Raw genomic sequence first — 14,082 nt, 5'->3', positions numbered from 1 at the left:
ATTGACATTTATATTTATCATGGCTGTGCGTGTGATTTACAGTTGTCTGAGGTACTGAATATCAGGAATATCCATGCACATACACACCCCTTTTGAATGATGGTAAGTCATAGACTGCTGCATTGCCCCTTATACAGCAAGCTTTTCCTCCCCTTTTTATTTTTCTTCTCTAGCTTCAGGGAGGCAAAGGAAGCAGTAGATCAATAGGGTGTCTTGACTGAAGTTGCCTGCAGCACTTCCATTTCTCAGACTGGACACTGATGCTAACTATCAATAGCAATAAGAGGCTGTCTCAGACAGAATTAAGGCTCCTTCTTCTGCATGGCTGTCTGGTGCTTACTGATAAACATCTTCTGCGCAGGATTGCAACAAATAAACCATTTCAAGTGTGCAAACTAGCCACTGTCATTCTACCTATTGATACTTGCTGTGGGGTGAAGGGACTGATAGTTATTTTCATACAGCTGATAACACATTAGATAAGGGTACAGATGGATAATTGTACAAAGGCACAATGCTATAAAGTGTGGAAAGATCATTGATGAAATTCTCTGTGCTCCTGTAGAAACCCTGAGACAGCAAAAGACAAAAATACTGACTTGCGTTTAAACTACTTAAGTTACAGCTAAATTTAACTATTTATTAACCTCTGATTTTTAGGTAAAGTTAAAGATATCCTGCCCAGCTATTTTGTTCAGATGTTATTCATTTTTACCACTCCTCTGGATTTGCAAGTTTAGTCTGGAAATGAAAGCTAACAGGGGCTGGATGCAGCTGTGATATAGATGGGGAGGTGTTGGGCAGCATCATGGTCACTTGTCGTTTGACCTGACCTATACACCACACTAGCAGTTGCTGATTTTGGAAGAACTGAGCCTCTTTAGCCTCCCTCCCTGCAAAAAAAATCAATTTCTCAACTGATCTATTGCTCTGTAGTGCTCTTCTTGTTTTCAGCCTGAATAAGGATGAAGAATCAGGTTGTCACCCACCCACATGAAATCACCATTAAAATACCCTGGCCCAGATCTTCTTGGTGGTAAGTCCCATTGTAACTGCTTAAGTCAGCTACCCAGTAGAGTTATGCCAATTTGCATCAAATGAAGAGCTCACATGGTAATCAGGGTTTATTTTCCTTTTAATTTTGCTTTAACTGACTAGCATGGGGGAAGTGGTTCAGATGCTCTGCTGGAAAATCAACAGAGCCTCATTTCATATCCTCCCTCTGTGGAGTTCTAACCATTTACAGGAGCAAACAATTTGGCTCTGAGACATCTCCAGCTTTATATGAAGTGGTGCTTTTCAGATTAGGAGGCCGGTTTTCTGAGAGAAATTTCAGAGATCCATTTTGAGTTTCAGAATATCCCAAACAAAATGCTTAAATAACATTGTTTTCTTTCATAACAATTTTTTTGTTGAATCTAACAAAGGCCAATGGGTTTTACAGGATGAGATTATTCTGAAGATGGTTCTGATGTTGCTGAATGCTTAAATTAGGATGGTTGATGAGAAAATAAACGAGAGCTTCAAAGACTTTAGGGATGCCAGTTATGAATAACCCTACTAAAAATATTTGCATAAGAAGACTCCTGAACATATGTCTATGAATACATGTATTGGCTTTGAAAGAAGTGAAATAAAATGTTAACTGGAATTTAATTTAGGGAAAAAAAAAACCAAAACACCACACTACAACTTGTAGATTAATCACTTACTGATAGACATTTTCACTTTTTTTGTCTCTGTACCATATGCTGCAATCAGACTTGCCCACCACACAAGAGCAGTATGGGGGAGCAATAGTTAATGTGTGCAGACTGCACAGAATCACTGCTGTTATTAATTGTCCTCCGGTATAGAACATGTACATTTTACAGTAATACGCTGATTAGTGAGACAGAGCATACAGTTTCTAGCTAGGGAAGCTGGAATTTCAGAAATAGCTTGGCTCTTCACTTTGATTACTTTCTGGCTAGAGAGTTGGAGTCAAACTAGTTCATTTTGTAAACATTACTGGTCATTCATGTACAGTATATTGCATGAATCAGTGCAGGACAGTCAGACGGGTGCAAGTTCAAAAGTCCAGATGAAAATTACTGTTTCACTGTACACAGTATAATCCCTGCACAAAGTAAGAAGGATTGTTTACTCAGGCAAAATGCCCACCCCCCAAAAATGGAAGGTTTCCTTAAGAAAGGTGAAAAGACAAGGGTCCTAACTATTTGCTGATGAGCAATCCACCCCCTGTACCCTAGCAGTCAGCTTTCAACAAATATTTATACAGCTCAGGGATACAGCTATAGCCTCAACATTTCAGCACAAATATTAGGCCACAACCTCAGCTAGTCTAAATTGGTGTAGTCCTATTGGCTTCAGTGGCATTACAATGATTTACAATAGCTGAGGTTCTCCCCCCTTTTATTTTTTCCCTTAGTGCCTCTGACAGAGTATGCTCTGCATACTTCTTTCAGCTGAAGAGTGGATTAATTTTAAAGTAAAAATTAAATTAAAACCCAAGCTCTTCATCCTATTAAATTTTCCCCCAATTTTAAGAGGGCTCAGCAAAAAGGAAGATATCTTACAAAGGTGACCATGGGTTTTCTGTAGCACAACAGTACTCAGCTGAGTCGGGGTGCAAAGGCAGAAAGCCATTTAAAAAAAAAATTAATTGGCTCTTTTGTTAAAAAAAAATTATATATATATATATATACACACACATACATAAAATCTGGTTTTACTGCTCCCACTGAAGAACTCTATTGCTTGTGTTAGTTTTAACAGCAGTTATGCAGAGGTATAAGTACACAGTTGTGTATTATAATATTTGTTTCTCAATGTCACTGAGCCAGAATTCTTTAAAATTATATGAAGTCTTCATTTTTTCCCTAGTTTTTCAAGACAGGAAACATTAGTAAAGCTTTTTTTTTTTTTTTCCAATGGTAAGTGACTTGAAGCTGGAGACAGAGAAATGGATTACATTACATATTTTCTACACAAACATAGGGATTAATTTAAATGATTCCCCTAAATCAAAATAACTTGGGTTTTTGGCAGCCTTTGAAGTTTAATGAATGTTTATTCTTTCCATCAAGTGTAGGTTTTGGGACACCCTGCAGGACCACTAAACCAAGATGATCTAAAGCTATTTATACAAAATAAGCCAAAGCCAAGATGTTTGTATTAAAGTTATGACAAAAATGCAAGTATTTAAAAGTAGATAATATTTTGTTTAACAAATTTGAAGTTAAAGATGTAGAGTTGTTCCCACTGTTCTGTGGATGTCTGTAGATTAGTGCCTATACGTTAACTACAGTTCTGATGATTTCAAAAGTAGACTTGATATAGAACAGGTCTCTTCTGTAGCTTGTGTGCTCTCCTAGGTCTGGTCTCCACTCTTTTAGGGACACAGAAAAGCTAGCTTTGCTCTTATCTTTCAGAATACATTTGGAATTCCTTTCAAATGTCTCTTATCAGAGTTGACAAGAAGTACCTATTACTTACAGACATTTCAATGTGGGTTTTCTGTAGAAGATAATTAGATCAGGTCATGAGATGTAATAAACCAGACATAGGATTTCCAAATACATTTTATTTCTTTCATGGTTAATACTTTTTGAAGTGCACTACTGAAATGCTGCATCGATGTAAAACCTGGTTTGCCTCTGATGACTGTGATTGACTAAAACAGTAGGCAATATTCCTGGAGATATTTAGCTTCTGATAATTCAGCCATACAGACGTTCCCTGATTTTTAATTTTTTTTTCTGGAGGGCCATTTTCACATGTACAAAAAACCCTTGAAAACTAGGTATTTTTTATATCTAAAATTCACGGCATGTCTCACTGTTAAATTGCCACCTTAGAGGCCTTTTTTAAATTTCATTGAAAATGCATATTAAATCAAAGTGATAGACACATGTAATGTAAAATGTCTGTCAACAATTAGAATCCCATTTGGAAGTTTGTAAAGCATAACAATTTAAAATGAATTTAAATTGAGAAGGAAAGTTTTTAGATTGAGAAGGAAAGTTTTAGCCTGCAGTATTGCAATTTTGTACAGAACAAATCCAGATTTTTTGCCCTTTTCTGAGTGAAAGAGAAATAAGAGCCACAGCTTCTAATGCAGTTAGTTCACCATCGTGTGTCAGTCAAGCAGTTTCATTCTTTCCACAATAAAGTCCAAATTATATTGATTATTTGATTTTGAAAGGAAAAATAAATCAGTAAATATGCAAATAACACAGCCCAATGTAAAATCGTGTTGCCATGTCATAGAATCATAAAATACCCCCATTGGAAGGGACCTCGAAAGATCATTTGGTCCAACCTTTCATTTCCAAGGAACCTAGAATGCATTGCAGTTGACCCACTTGATAAATTTGTGTGCTATGTATTGAAAAGTGCAACTGCTTTTATTGGGATATACTAAATCCCTATCCAGTAACATCCATGTGGTTTGGAAAAAAAAAAAGCTTTAAGGGAAACTTTACAAATTTCCTTTGTATTCTTCTAAGATGATGACAAGTTTTACTCCCAAACCTCCTGGAGCTCCTGAAATCATAGGCTCCCCAGCCAAACAGGGCCACTGGAGCACTGAGGCCAAATGCCTCGATGGCAGTTTTGGCCCTGGTCCTTGGCTGGGTGGCCCCACCGCTGAGGACTTACCTACCTAAATGGGGACTGGGATTGGCAGTCAAATGGGTACAAAGTTTGGGCTGATGCCTGGATTTTTGCAAAGTCTTGGGCATAGCAAAATCTGGGGTTAGATTAGGGTTTATGGCTAATGTTTACATTGTATTCAATAAATATCTACAACATGGTTTGTCATAAAATGAAAGTAATTTCAATTAATTTCAAATTTTGTAGCATATATTTATTTTTTGTTTTATAACATGCATGTTTCCAAGCAGTATTCCATAATGTCATCTTTCTACACTGAAATTAGTATAATCTTGTAGATACATGCCAATGCTTCAAGCATAGAACACTGCATTCTCTGTAGTGATACATAGCTCCTTTAAGCAGATACACTTCCAGTGCTGATATAGTTGTGTATAATTCTTCCAGATTAAATTCTGGCTGTTTCTAGACATTCCAGTTATCACTTTGATTGATTTTATGAGAATGACAATAAGGAAGCAGAATAATAAGAAATGCAAAGCATATTCTACAGCTCATTTCTGAAAGGAGAGTCAATCCCATGAGAACTTTCTGTAGTGTTACTGGTTACAATTATTGCAAAAATAATAGTGTGCTATCACAAAAAAATGGATGCAAATTACCAGTAACAGTATTTGTCTTTGGTTATTTAGTATTTATATAGTCTTTGAATAATCCCCTTGAAGAGCCAAGATTACCTGTGATTAGCAGATTTGAACAGGTGGTTTAAGGAGCTGTACGCCTAAAATGTCATAGCTGTTTTGCTTAGAGCAGCAGTGAGTGCTTTCCCAGTCACCAGCAAGCAATTCCTTCAGGCTTCCCTGAATATGGCAACCAGTACCAGTTACAGGGGTTTGTTGCTCTAGGCAAAACATGAAACGTAGGCCCCTCGCAAGGCACAGTCACTAGAACAAGAAAGTGTTACTAAACATTTTGCAGCCCTAGGCAGCTGCATGCTCTGCATGGCTGGTGGTGGCAGTGCTGGCCCTGAATGTAGATTTACCTACCTCTCCCCCCCCCCCCCGCCCCCCCCCCCGTTAGGCTCATGTCCATCTCACTTTTTACCTTTGCACTGAGTTTGCCTAATTGCTTCTGCTCGGTGTGACTCCCATCGCTGAACACAGGCAGGTCTTGTCCTACTTTAGAGCAATCCATTACCAGTGGGGCAAAGGAGCAGCAGGTCTGGCAGCCCTTGGAGAGCAGCACGGGCTGCAATTGAATTTTGCTATTAGAAAATTCTAGGAGTGAAACAAAGAGTAAGTGAATGATACTGCTTGAACAGGGTGCAGCAATGTTATTGTGTTGTGAGATTATATGTGCAGTGTCAGAGGACAGTACTGAAGGGGGAGGAGGGAATATTTATCCTTTGTTTAATTCCACTTAATTCAGTACGTTTATAATGCATTTGGCTCTGTTTTCACGAAACGGTTATGCTTAAGTATTATAGCTTTGCTTGTGCTTTCATGCAGCATAAAAATGGAAGCTGCTTCAACTGCTGCTTCAACTGCAGAAGCAGCCGGGTTGAGTAAGCTTTAGAGGCAGAGCAAATGACTTCAAGCCCTAAAACCTGCGGGAGTGCAAAGGTATGCAACTGTCAACTAAACATGCTATAAAGAGACATCTTACTAAGAGGTATGGTATTTTTATGCTAATCATTGTCATTGGTGCCTTCTCTAGATCTTTTTTCTATGTAACGGTTGTTTACACTCATCCGAAGTTAGTAATGGGCCTGATCTGGCACGCTCACACAAATACAGCTTCTCTCAGAAATCAGTTTGTATAGACTGGGGGCTTAGACGCATATTTTATTTGCAAACAGCTGGAACAGCTTAAGAAGTTACCGTACCACGCACTGTTGCCCCATGCAGGAGATTTCCATCCCTTGCTGGAGGAGGATGTCATGCAAACATTTTTGCTAATGCTAGTGCAACACAGACCGAGAGAGCCCACCCGCCGATTGCCCCAGCTCAGCTGGTGGGGCAGTGTCTTCCAGGTATGGGGCAGTGACAGGCGGTGGTCAGAAACAACACGCTCGATCATCGCGGTTAGTCCCTGCTGGAAGCTTGCTCATGTGCAGTTCTAGACTGAAACGCTGCCCATGCTGCCCTGTCAATGCTCTGCTTCCTGCACAAGGGTGAATTTCACCAATAATGGGTTTAGAATTGGGTGCTTGCATTGCAAACTTCTGAGGACGAGAGAAGTGGCGGGTTGTGGTCTCAGAAGTGAGTATATGATGTATCCTTGAGCTTTACAAATGGATGTAGAATAAGCACTGGTGTTTGATGTAAGTTCTTCCTAAATGAACTATGTTGTCTTATATTCAGGTATGATTGTCCCCCTTTCGCTTTGCCTGTTGCAGTACGTACATGACATAATGATGGTTGAATTGCTGAACCGGTACAGACTGGTCTTTGCATGTATGACTTTTGCACCAGATGCCTTTAGTATGATCTGAAACTTACTCAAGCTTTAAATTCTTATTCAGGAGGTGCTTCTGGGCTGTCAGTGGCTGGGAGCGAGCTCAGATGAGCTTAATGATTATGTCCAGTCTTGGCGAGAGGCAGCTAGACTGCAGAAAGCTGCTTATAACATGCAAGTAAGTGTGTTCTGCAATCCTGGATGCTCCATTTGAGATGGAGTTTGAAGTTCTGTGAAGAAGGACCAAAACACAGAATACGTAACTCAGGCTGAGATTCAAGAAATATTTTGTACAGCCAGGCTGAAAGTCCAAGCTTACCACATAAAGCATGCAAAGGACAGAAACAATTTTTCTAACCCCGAATCTGGTATGTGGATTTGTGAGGAAGGGTCTTTTTTAAGTCTCTTTTCGAGGATTGCTTTTTGAATCTTGTGACTTGAGCTTTTCTTAGGGAAGGGAAGGAAAGGAAAGGAAATGGTGAGTTTCATTTTCTAGTTGGTAACCGTATGATCTTGGGGTTTTGGAGCAGTAGTTTTCAAGGCTCTCTCTGGGTCACTGTTGTACTATCTGCTGATGGTTCAGTAAGAGCTGGCTGGCAGCTCAGTGCTCAACTCTTCCCCCCTCTTTCCTGCTGCAGAATTAGTCTAAGAAATCAGAAACTCCTGGAGTTACCTTTTGAGATAGGTGATGGCTTTTGTCACCATCTGAACATTAAATGATCACTAATGGGAAGAAAACTGCAAAAACGTGGCTGGGGGATCAGATTGCTCCACAAGGAAACAGGCTCCCCATAAGACGCAGATAATGCGTGTGCAAGTCTGTGAGCAAACATATTTACACTCAGAGGGATATATTTTGCACACTGCCATTGCAGACCAGTTCTATTAACAGGCTAGCCCAAACTGGGGGCTAAAGGTGGATTGTGAGGACTCTACTTAGCTCAGGCATGGAAAGCAGAACATTATTCATGAGGCATTTACTTTATTGCAACTAGCGGTTGCCAAGCCAGCCTCTTGTGTTGATGCAAAGAGTATGACAATTTTCACGTTGTAAACACCATGCATTAATCAGGGCACCTCAATATTATGCAAACAAAATGTATGTACTTACAAATACTTCCACTGTATTTGAATCAAAAATACATCACAAAAATGAGAGGGGTTATTGGGTTCATTTCATCAATCAAGAAATTTGGGACTCTACAGGCAACATTTCCCCTGAGGTTTGAGACATGTTTCTCCTGTAATCGCTGCATATTCTCCAGATTAAAATGAAATCTTAAAATGTAAATAAAAATACATACTCTGTAAATCTGATTTGACAGTGAAAATCTTTTTGTGACAACAACAGGTCTTACTTTGTTAGATTATTAACTTGTGGAAAATGATCTGTAGGTTCTATTTCAGAGAGAAGTGCCATGTGAAATTTTGGCCTTGTATTTGTATTTTGACAGACTACAGAACTTTTGTGTAATTTTGTTTCAAAGGTAAGCAAATCCTAAGGAACACTTTTTTAAGAACATGTTTTTTTTCTTAAATATCCTGGAAAATACATCCCTCAGTCCCACTCCTTCATTTGTTTTTAAATGGTTACCACCTTCATATTTTATACTATTTTAAATAGTACTTTGATTAAGAAATGATAGCTATGATATTTTTTTAAAAATCAGCACTAAGACTCTTGTGAATAGATACCTAGGTGCACAGCAGTTGCGACTGTGAAGTTTTCCTACTGTACAAAGGCACTTTTCTTAAAGCAAGATGTTTGGAGGAAATCTTGAGTGATAGCTAGTCATATCTCATCATCCAATATCAGATGTATTTTTTCATGACTCTTCTTTTGACATGTACATATTTCAACATCTTTTTTTTTTTTTTTTCTTGTTCTACCCAGAGTTATTTCTGTGATGAGACACATCACAGTATGTCTTTGGAAGATGTCTTTGCAGCCCAGAATGGTTTTTAAAATTTTGTATTTAGGCTGGAGAAATCTCTGTCACTTCATTTCTAAACTTCTGGTTTTCTAGTGGAGGCACATGGTGGCTTTATACGGCTGTGATACACTAGGCTATATATAAAAAAACCAAAATTAAACTGGGATGTGATGGCATGTGGCTTGCAGAGGAAACTTCCCCTGTGGCATCAAATAAAATTCTTGGTTCTCTATAGAACTAATAGACTCATTCTGTCCATACATGATGACCACTGTGTAACAAATCGGTGGGAAAGATTTCTGACCTAAGCCTACCTGAAATACACTCTAATTTATTTCTTTAACCTAAAAAAAGCTACATAAAGAATAGAGTGATACCTTGGGATCAATAATAACTTTGAAATCAAGACATTTTCTCAAGTGTATGGTATTTAATAATTTTTAAAAAGCTTATTTTTTAACATCGGAAATAAGACATTCTGCTATTAAAAAAGATATCAAATAGAGGAAATAATGATAGGCTTTAGGATGTGAGAGTATTTCTAATTACTATCACTCTCTAGGTTCTCTGTGTAGTCATGTAAAAGTGCATGGAAGTCTTTTGCAGTGCTGCATATTTATCTTTCTCTATGGTTTTTTTTATGCCTTGTGGGCTGTATGTACAGAATAGCTGCCTATACACTGATGTGGCATATTGCTGGTATTTTTTTTATTCCTTGGTTTTTAACTCTCTTGCCCGAGAAAGAGGATTTTCCATCCAGCTTGTTTACTTCATGATTTATGTCTAAATTGACAGAGTCCTTCGGAGGCATTCGTGTTAAATTTGAAACAAACATATTTAATGCTCGTGTTGTAATAAAACAGCTAAAAGAGCAGATTAAAAAGATATGCACAGAGGGGTCTGATTGATTGAGGGATTGATTTTACTACTTTTCCCGTAGGTGGGTAGTGATGGCTGTAAATCTCTTGATAATCATTTCAGAAGCACCTTCATCAATAAACTCAAAAGGGACAGCTAGGTGTAAAGATTTGCCAGCCATCAGGTCAAACAAAAGGCAGCAAATGTGTAAAGAAAGAATTGAATTAAATAATCCCACCTTGGCCGGTTATGGCATTAGTCATGTTCATTTTTGTCTCGGGGGCGGGGGAGTTTCCTATCACTGTGATTCTCTGGGATTTGGGGGGAGAGAGAGGGGGAGGCTTTTTCTCTCTTTTTTTTTTTTTTTTTTTTTTCCCCTTTGGCTCAACCCGTATTGCTTACGATTCAATTATGCGGCTAAAAGCTTGTGTTTGTGAGCAATGATCAATTATTAGTTGTCAGTAATAACGGAAAAGGATTCGGTTCTGGTGCCTCCCTCCCCTTCTTTTTTTTTTTTTCTGGGGAATTATCACGAGAAAATAAATCCAAAAAAAGGAAGAGAGCAAGGAGCGGGGGGAGCTGACAGCATGTCCACAAAAGTAGTCATACCTGAACCCACACGGTCACAGGACTTGCAATGTCCATATTGAATAGCGTGATCCAGGCTATTGATAATAAAACAATTCCAGATAGCTAGTGCTCGCTGCCCCTGAGTAGCTGCACCCCAGGACTGTCTCAAAAGTTTATTATATATCGGAGCACAAAGCCAAGTTCCCAGCTGACTGCAGCATCTGGAAGACCCTAATTACACACATTTCTAAAATATATGTACCCTGCCTTAGCTGAAAAACGGTTTACTTGAGAGATCAGCTGTAGTGACGTTTGAAACTCTTGTGCAGTGTATCTTTTTTTAGTAAAAAAAAAAATTAAAAAGAAAGAAAGAAAAAGGAACACATAAAAGGCGAAGAGAGGGAAGAAACCCCCCCCAGTAGAAAAGAACCACTGCCCAGCTAACTGAAACCCGGGTATTTTTGCAGTGCGAAGATGTGAACGGTTGGATTATAGGGAGAAAGCGTTTTCCTGACAGTGCTTCAATTGCTGTGCAGAGGCAGCGAGGAGCCGAAGCGGTGCCGCAGGTTGGGCTGACCCTCCGGCTGCCTGCGCTGGCAGCGCGGCTGGCTCCACGCACAGTCCGCCCTCCGAGCTGCTCCAGGGCGGAAAATTCCCAGAAAATATGAAATCAATTGGATTTCCCCCCCGGATCGTTATTAACGATGTATTATAACTATGCGGGGACGGTGTAGCTTTTAACCCCTGCGTGTTAAGGGTGTTGCGTCTAATCGCAAACCTTAATAACAATAATCCAGCCTAGTGTGTTGCATCTCATTGGAATCGTCTCTCAGCAGAATGAACTGCAAATTATCCCCTGTTTACCATCTCCCTTCAGTGCTCATCTCAATGAACTGGAGATCGATCCCCACCACGGGTGTCTTCCAGCCAGGCTGATTTGCATTGAAGCACATTAGAAAGCCTCCCACCTCCATTAAAAAGAATAATCCGAGGAGGAAAAAAAAAGAGAAAAAAATCTCCAAGGTGTAGCGGGGAGGGAAAAATATCTGTCACTGTCATTTGGAGCTTCGAGAGGGAAAACCCAAGATCAGAGTATTTATGCTTGTGAACTCTCACAACTTCTGTTTGAGACAATGACGTTTAATTGATGTATTGCTATCAACAACAATAAAGACCGATTTTTCTCTAGCCCTGGCAATGCTGCTCTGCCCCCACCCTCTCCCCACCCCTCCCGGCCCCCAGCGAAGGAGAGGAAAACAAACAATAAATAATCAAGCGGTCCTAGATGAAATACCAGGCACCGCTTTATACACTAGCGAGGGAGAAGAGAAACGAAAAAAAAAGTTATAAAACTTAATTTCTCCAGATTAATTTCTTTTTTTTTAAACCACTGTTTTTCTTCTTCTTGATGCTGTTGTTACTTTTTAATTACCAGTCCACGGCCGCCTTTTTCCAGCCAAGAAGCAAAGGTACTGCGCATCTGGGGAAATTTGTCTTAAGCTTAATCGACAAATGTATAATGAAATTGTAAACGCGAATAATTTTGGGAGAGCAGCTAGATTAGAAACCGTGGGAAGCTAATGGAGTGATTGATACAGTTAGAAATACAGACACAGATGTGTAAATAGATCCGCGTGGGTATTCTGTGTGTATCTACGTGTGGCTAGCTATCAGTAACGTGTGCGTTTCTATACGTTCAGGTTCGGTTTCTTTCCCACTGTCTCAGGGTAAGGAGGGTGACAGCCTGCGCTGAGTGTATCCATCTCTGCCGAAACATCTCTTTAAATATTCAGTGAAAAATAATGTCATGTGAAGTACCACCTATAGCAACATTATTATCTTCATTCTTCAACATCATCCCCGCTGATAGCTTCGTTTGTCTTTTTCTCAAAATCTACTGTACCCAATGCTGCGGGGAGGGAGGGGGCTCGCCCTGTGCAGAAATGAAAAGAAGCGTCAGTGACCACTTTACAACGCTGACTAAATACTGGAGTGGCACCTGGGAGGCTTTTTCGGTTCGTATGCGTTTGTTTGTTTGGTTTTTGCGGCTGTTGGTTTTTTTCACCCTTCTTGCTAAACGTTTTACAGTCTCTTTCGTTTAATAATGAGAAGAAAACGCGAGTGAGCCGCTTCCTCGAATGGGAAGATTTCTCCCTCTCTCCCCTCTCCTCTCGCTCGCTCTCTAGGTTTTACCGGCTCATTTGAAATTGAAATGAGTTGTATCTGATCAGCCGCTTGCTTTTACAGGGAGTTTGTTAATATTAATACGGGAAAAAGGAGTAGCTTCTATAGAAGAGTAAATAATCCAGCGGGGGGAGTGGGAGGAGAGAGCACTAGATGGGTCAGGGTGGAGGAAAAGAAATCGCCTGCGCTCCCGCTTCTCCCAGCTCGGCTTATTTCACAGAGTAACTTTTCGTGCCCGGACCGCAGTGACACGCGAAGGGGTGCGGAGAGCAGGGAGCGTCGTGAGCGCAGGGGGAACTCGCGCCATTCATCCGCCGTCTATGTGTGTCGTTGGATGAACGAGACATTAAAAATAGCGTTGTCTAGAGCCTCTTTGCAACCATACTTTTTATTTCAAGACCGTGAAATATCTTCGTACGAGGTTCCTCCTCTGGAAGTAACACCCGGGCGTAAAAGTTTGATGCATGATGTGTTACGCGGTAGGAGTGCGGTGCCGTGCGGTCCTGGTGCTATAAATACTCAGCACTAGGCACGAACCGCGTCCCCGGAGAGCGCACGGGCACACCGGCAGCCGGCCCGGCCCGGCGGAGCCCCAGCGCCAGCCCCTCCGCGCCCGGTCCGCCGCGCAGCCCAGCGCCGAAGTTAGGGAAGTTTGGCCGGTCCCGCGCAGCGTCCGCGGCGGCTCCGCCTGCGCGCACGCCCAGCCCGCAGCCTCCTGCGCGGAGCACCCGCGGGCCGCTCCGCTGCGGCCCCCCCCCGCCCCCCGCCGCCAGGCTCCGCGCTGCCGGGGGCGCCTCCGGCGGGCAGATGCGCATCGCTCCCGCGTCCGAGGGGAAAACAAAAGTCAGGAGCGGTGCCGCGGGGGAGCGGAGGCGCCCGCGGCGCCGGGAGGGGCAGGGAAAGGCGGAGGGGGGAGCGGGGGCGCGGAGCGGGGCCGCGGAGCGAGGCGCGCCGCCCGCCCCCAGCCCTGGCCTCGCCGCCGCTCGCACCGGCCTTCCCCGGGCGGCGGCGGGCGGATTGACTCCCGGCGCAGCCAACCGGCGCGGCGCGGCGGCCGGGGGCGGAGCGGCCGCCTGGTCCGCCCGCCGCTGCCGGCGGCGCCCTAATTGTCCTGGGAATGTGTGAGATAAAAAACAAACCCTTCCTATTTTCAGCACCCCTCGGGCCCGTGATATATGGAAAGAGAAGGGGCGGGGGGGAGGCGGGCGAGAGCTGGGGGAGGGCGAAAATGGATCTTTATTTGCAAACGCGGGGACAAGAAGGAAAAAAACCCCAACAAGAAAAAAAACCACAAAAAACACCAAAAAGCAAACACCCGAAACTTTTTGCAGCAGCGGGACGGAGCGAGCGGCGGTGCGCGGGGTCGGGCGGCAGCCGGAGCGGGGCTCTCCCCGCTCAGACACTTGCCGGGCGCCGCCGGGGTGCGGGGGCCGCCCCTCCGAGCCCGCTGCTCCCCGCCGAC

This window comes from Buteo buteo, chromosome 11, assembly GCF_964188355.1.
Source record: "Buteo buteo chromosome 11, bButBut1.hap1.1, whole genome shotgun sequence".
Classification (NCBI taxonomy): Eukaryota; Metazoa; Chordata; class Aves; order Accipitriformes; family Accipitridae; genus Buteo; species Buteo buteo.
This window is presented reverse-complemented; position numbering follows the sequence as displayed.